Source organism: Abrus precatorius, unplaced genomic scaffold, assembly GCF_003935025.1.
Source record: "Abrus precatorius isolate BTA unplaced genomic scaffold, Abrus_2018 Scaffold8, whole genome shotgun sequence".
NCBI classification, from domain to species: domain Eukaryota; kingdom Viridiplantae; phylum Streptophyta; class Magnoliopsida; order Fabales; family Fabaceae; genus Abrus; species Abrus precatorius.
In genome coordinates, this window is record NW_020874428.1 from 12715102 (window position 1) to 12722196 (window position 7095).

Here is a 7095-nt window from a genome sequence, read left to right on the forward strand (position 1 = left end):
GATTAGCTTAGAGAAGGATTGTTTTGAATTAAATTGTAAACAACAAAAAAGAAAAGAACAAGGAATAATTATAGCGAAACGAAATATGAAATTCAACCAAATCAAGGTCCCAATCACTACAACGCAATTCTCATTGTTACACGAATATAATTCCAACAAATTTCCAATCAACACTAATTCAATACGACATTAATAACCCAAAATCTAAATCTAGATTATGAATTTCATCAAAACAAGAACTGCAATCGCAAATCAAATGCTCTAACAAAATTCAAAACAATTGATTTATTGAATTAGGTGAATTCATTTATTTCAAATCTGAAATTCTCATTCTCTGTTTAGAATGCAAATGAAAAATTAATATCATGAAAAATATAATTATCCTAATCAGAAAAGAGGAGGAAAAGTACGAATTCGATAGAACCTAAGCCAAAACTTAAACGCAATGTTGTTCTTGAAACCTTGAACCGATTGATGGATTAACGTTGCTTCATGATCATGTTTGCTTTGGCCAAAACCAGAAAATATAAAAAGATGGAAGGTAGAGAGACGAAAATAAAGGAAAGAATTTAAAATAAAGACTTGTAATTGTAAAAAAAATTGCGGGAAAAGAAAAACAAGGATTCGTACATAGAGTCATAACCTCTATTTAAAGATAAAATAATTGGGCTTAATTAAGGCCCGACTCCCTAATGAGTTTCCTAAACACCTAACTAAGTAAAAGACATAATAATTGGGCTTAATTAAGACCCAACTCCCTAACTAAGTAAAATCAACAATACAATCAAATTCTGAAAATTTTAGTGCAGGGCCGCAACATTGTGTCGCAATTTTGGACTTGAAGATGCTCGAACTGGGCTTTTCTCCCAACAGAGAAGTTGTAGATCTCTGTCTTATCTTTCCGGGGACACCAATTGTGTCCAATGTCGAGTAGTGTAGCTCCAGATATGGTCTTTGCAAGAAACTATGTCAAAATAAGAAATTATGGTGGGAATTAAGAAAGATTTATATTTAAATCCTAAATTACTTACTAACACAAATCTAAACTAACACATCAAAATAATGCACTAATGAAGCACAATTAAACCAAAAACATGGAGAGAAAGATGTACTAAAATATGACTATCAATGCATCATGTGCATTTCTATTAGGGATGATTGAGTATTTGTGAGATTGGCTATGATTATGATTATATTTATCACCCTATTATATGATTCAACATTTGATGATATTAAATGTTGATAGTTGGATTGAATTGTGACTGTGATGCTGCCTTCCTTGGGGTATGGCTCATGATTGATGTTTGTGTTTAGAGAACTCATCCATTTGTTTGCATTGTCTTGTATTATTCTTCTTTTATTTATAGATGGACAGGAACAAGGTGAAGGTGTGGATCCTTCCTTCTGAAGAGGATATGTGGGTGTTTGACTCCGTGACCCAGCAAAGTATCTTCTGCGGACTTGCCCGAGTGGTTCATGGATTGGTGAGTGGAGGTTCGTGGATCACCCAGTATGCTGTTGACACCCCTATTGAGATTGTCTTTTTTGTTCCTCCTGGTGAGACTCAGTGACCTTACCTTGCTCTATTTGCTTCCCTGACACCTATGTCGATTGACCCCCGTACTCCTACTACTAGACCAGCTCCCGTGCCTGTGCCATTTCCCTTTATGACTCCTACTTCTCCACCCGTGCCAATAGAGAGGGATGTCCATGTGGTGGAATCCTCCATTAGGTACACTACCATGCCATCTTATATGCACCTTGCATACCTATCTACTTTGATCCCATCTACTGTTACTCGTTCACCTCCTCGCACAGCTAGAATGATGAAGGAGAATGGTGGAGGTCATGGCGTGACTACTTCCTCTAGTTCCACTTCCCCAACATCTTCTGAGGAGTCTGATCCCATTGAGGATTACTCGCCTTGTGATTGATGTCTGTTTATTTACTTATGTATTAGGGGAACTGCTCTTAGGAAGTCGATCTACTTATGTTATGTTACGTTTGTTGTATTGGATTACGCTAACTGTTCTGTTTGATTAAGTACTTGACGTTTCCGGAACTTATGTTTAATATATTTGAGGTATTTTCAGATGTTGAGATGTGTTGATCTGATATTATTATACTATTGCAATTGACTTATGGAGTGTTGAAATGAGGAAGTCATATGCATGTTAACTCTCTCAGAGAAAGGGAATTATACTTGTAAACTGTATGAAGGAAGAAGAAAAAAAAATATTACCAGATTTTGGTGTTTTCTAAACTATTATGTTATAAAGTTGGTATCAGTGTTTTAGTAATTTAGGACGCTACAGGCATCCTGCTTTGACAACAAGTATTTAAGTGCAGAATGGTTAGTATATACAATAACTTTTGATCCCATCAAATATGATCTGAATTTGTCAAAGGCAAACACAATAACTAGGAGTTCTTTTTCTGTGGTTGTGTAATTTACTTGTGCAGGGTTTAAAAACTTTGCTAGAATAATAAATGACATGCAAGAATAGGTGCAGAAATCATTTTTTCTTTCAAAACAGAAAATGCATGCAAACAAGCATCATCAAATATAAAATCAGCATCTTTCAGAAGTAGATCACTAAGAGGTTTTGCAATTTTTGAAAAGTCCTTGATAAACCTCCGATAAAAACCAACATGTCCTAAAAAACTCCTAACTCCCTTGACATTAATTGGTGGAGGCAATTTACTAATAACTTCAACTTTTGCTTGGTCCACCTCCATTCCTTTTTCTGAAATTTTATGGCCACGGACAATGCTCTCTTGGACCATGAACTGACATTTCTCCTAATTCAACACAAGATTAGTATCTTGACATCTCTGCAAAATAGTGGATAGATTAGCTAAGCAATCATCAAATAAATTACCAAAAACAGAGAAGTCATCCATAAACACTTCAATGATGTTGTCTACCAAATCAGAAAAAATGGAAAGCATGCACCTTTGGAATGTAGCAAGAGCATTGCACAATCCAAATGGCATTCTTCTATATGCAAAAACTCCAAATGGACATGTAAATGCAATCTTCTCTTGATCCATAGGGTCCACTGCTATTTGGTTGTATCCTAAATATCCATCAAGAAAATTGTATAAGGAATGTCCAACAAGTCTTTCCAGCATTTGGTCAGCAAATAGAAGTGGGAAATGATCCTTTCTAGTTGCATCATTCAACTTCCTATAATCAATACATATGCGCCAACCAGTGATAGTCCTAGTAGGTATGAGTTCATTCTTTTCATTAGGCACAACTGTCATCCCTCCTTTCTTAGGGACAACTTGGACTGGACTCACCCATTGGCTGTCAGAAATTGGATAAATTATCCCTGCATCTAGCAACTTCATCACTTCTTTCTTCACTACTTCTTTCATGTCTGGGTTCAACCTTCTTTGTGGCTGCATAATTGGCTTAAATTTCTCTTCAAATAGAATTTTATGTTTACAAAAAGAAGGATTTATACCTTTCAGGTCTGAAATACTCCAGTCTATTGCTGATTTATGTTTTCTCAGAATTCTCAGTAGCTTTTCCTCTTCTTCCTCCTTGAGATCATTGTTGATGATTATTGGATTTTCGTGACTCTCATCCAAGAAAGCATATCTCAAGTGAGATGGTAGTTGCTTTAGCTCTAGCTTCTGATTTTGATCTTCTTTGACTTCCTTTTTCAGCTCTTCTTTAATTGAGTTTTCTGCAGAATTTAGAATTAGTAGGGCTTCTAATTGCCGCTCAATTTCCATGATATATTCTTCTTTAGGAAGTTCAGATTTGATACTTCCTACAGCTATTGTTTCTCTCAACACAGAATTTTCATCAAATTTATCAATAGAATAATGTGTAATAATAGAATCCAAAGTGTCTATTCTCATACATGAATTATCTTCAACTGGATATTTTAATGCTTCAAATACATCAAACACTACCTTTCATCTTGAACTTGAAGCATAAGTTCTCCTTTTTGTACATCTATTAGAGCTCTCCCTGTTGCAAGAAATGACCTTCCTAGGATCAAAGGAATATTAGCATCCACTTCCATGTCCAAGATGACAAAATCTGCAGGGAAAATGAACTTATCAACTTTAACCAATAAATCTTCAACTACTTCACAAGGATAAGTGTAGGATCTATCAGCTAGCTGTAGTGTGATATTGGTAGGTTTCACTTTCTCTATGCCTAATTTCTTCATGATTGTTAAAGGCATCAAGTTTATGCTTGCTCCCAAGTCACACAATGTTCTTCCAACAGTGCACTGTCTTATTTCACATGGAATGCTAAATGATTCTGGGTCCTTTAGTTTTTTAGGAAGCTTTCTCTTGAGAATGGCACTGCATTCCTCTGTCAAGGGTACTGTCTTGTCATGCTCTAGCTTCCTTTTCCTAGAAAGTAGTTCTTTCATAAACTTTACATATGATGGCATCTGCTCCAAGACCTCTGCAAAAGGAATGTTAATATGTAATTTCTTAAAAACATTCAGAAACTTTTCAAATTGTTCCTCTTGTTTAGGATTTTGGATCCTTTGAGGATAAGGCAGCCTCTTGTATTTTTCTGGATCTATTGGCTTGCAAGCATCTTCAAAGAGTTGCTTCTTTGTTTTCCTTTTAGAATTTGTAGGAGATTCCACGTTTTCTTCTGATTGCTCTTTCTTTAATAATCTGAAGTTTCCTTGTTGCAGATCTTGTTTAATTTTCTCTCTGCTGTGGACACTGTCTTAGTAATTCCTTGTATCTTTCCCAAGCTTCATACAATGACTCTCCTTCCTGCTGCACAAATGATGTTATTTCTCCTCTCAGCTTAGCAGCTTTGGATGGAGGAAAGTACTTGGTTAGACATTTATTCACTAGCTCTGTCCAAGTTGTGATGCTTCCTTGTGGTTGAGCTTGTAACTAGCATTTGGCTTTGTCTCTTAGAGAAAATGGAAATAATCTCAGTCTTATGGCATCTTCACTTACTCCATTCATTCTTATAGTATCACATAGTTGCAAAAAATTTGAAATATGTAGATTAGGATCATCATAAATTCCACCAGAAAACTGGTGCTATTGCACTAAATGTAGTAAGGCTGGTTTTATTTCAAAGTGATTAGCTTGAATAGTTGGCCTCACTATGGAAGAGTTATATCCCTGCATGTTTGGAATTGCATAGTCTCCTAATGTTCTCATCCTAGGTTGTTCTGCCATCTCTACTTCTGAAATTGATTATCTTAGAGGTGTAGGTGTTCCTTTTTGGATAGGAATGTTCTGAACTTCTGGAGAATAGACAACTTCTAGTTCACTATCACTTCCTATAAGTTTTTCTACTCTAGCCTTTTTTCTTAATCTTCTTAAGTTTATGTTTATGTTAGGATCAAAGACCAGAGTTGTTTTATTTTTGTTTTTACCACGCATATACAAATCAAAATGCAACAAAATTAGACTACAAATCGATATTCAGAAATGCACAACAAAGATTATGCAGAAAAATATCGGCAAAAGCATATGAAACTCAAGTCTAGCAACTGCAGAATTATGCAGAATTGCAAAATCATGCAGAAATTATCTACTAGTATTCTACACTTATCTATTAAAATAAGAACAAAGTAACTTGAATGTAATACTAACTACAAAGAAAATTTAAGAAAACATGTACTCAATCTAGCAATTTTTCTGTTACCAATGATATTGAAATTCAAATTCCTCAGCAGCAGCGCCAAAAACATGAATGTTACAATTCTCAACACTGGCAAGTGCACTAGGAATTGCATCAAGTAGTGAGTAATTCATAGGAGAGAAGAGTAAAGATATTGTTCACATACAAAAATATAAAAATTACTCTAAGAGCTTCATTTGTAAACTTAGGGAATGTTTATAATTTTTATAATTTATTACCCCTTTGTATATTCCCTTTCTGTCAATTATCTCACCTCAATTATTATAACCCCTTGGCCACATTATAACTTGAAAAAGATCTCATGATTTTTACTTGCATTTAATTTATTTAGTGGAGAGTCGGTTTATAGTCAAGCCTATGGTAGTACACTCTTCTTTAGGAGAATTGAGCGATATCTTATTTTGTCCCTTAGTGAGAGAGGAAAGTAGAGTACCCTAGTTTGATGTTTAAGTGAAAAGTATGGAAATATAAGATTCTAATTGGGAATCCTTTTGATTGCTTATGCTCAGTGATATTACTCTTGTTACTTTCTTTATCTCCTCATCTCGGGTTCCTTGTGTGGTATTATGTTTTAAGTTATTATGTTACTCTTAACCAGCACTTTGCTTGAGGACAAGCAAACAAATAAGTATGGGGGAGTTGATAAGTCTGTATTTAGGCCTTCTTTTACAGCCCATATATTCATATTTGATCTTTATTTTATTTTGGTTTTACACTAATTTATATATTAATTGTGCAGTTTGGTGTAAAGAGGCCGCAAGTGGATTTTGGGTGCATTTTGGGCCCAAATTGATAAAAGATTAGAGCTTCGCAGCAGCCAACACGCCCAGACCCTTCCAACAAGCACAGGGAGTGCTTCAAGCCCATGCACAGCCGTGCTCATCTGCGGGAAGCCCAATTATGAAGAGTTTGTAGGGTTTTCAAATCCTATAAAAGGGAAGATCTTAGACACTGTTTTAGACCATTTTTTGACATCTTGGCTTTGGGCTCTAGAATACATCTGATCTTGTCTCTCTTGCACGGGATCCTTGGCACATACTTGGCGAGACTTGGAGCTTCGAGCGATCGTACTTAAAGACCAGGAACTCATCTCATTCTAGTTTGCTTTTGATTATGGTTTTGTTTATGATTATTTTAGTTATTTTCTTTAGCGTGAGTAACTAAGTCCATAGCTAGGGCTATGGGAACTATTGTTCATGAATTTATGGAATTTTGATGTTTGAATCTAAATTTGATTTCCGTTTTGTGATTAGATTTTATCCTATTGCGCTCATTTCTTAATCCTAATTAATTATATCGTCAGGCGACCGTACCTCAGTTAATTAATAGATCTATAGGGTAAAACGAGACAAAGGATTAGGTGGACCAAACCAATCTTTCTCTTCTAATCTTTATTAAATTAACAAGTTCATAGGTTCCTTATGTTTTCTTAAATTGATGTC

General features: G+C 35.2%; 1 non-coding gene across 1 annotated transcript; it reads left to right on the forward strand.

The window, feature by feature from the left end:
- The first annotated feature begins 4693 nt into the window (after window positions 1-4693).
- LOC113848654 lies at window positions 4694-4800 on the forward strand. The gene has a single exon (XR_003501918.1). It is a non-coding gene; the product is annotated as a small nucleolar RNA R71 (small nucleolar RNA).
- Window positions 4801-7095: the final 2295 nt, after the last annotated feature.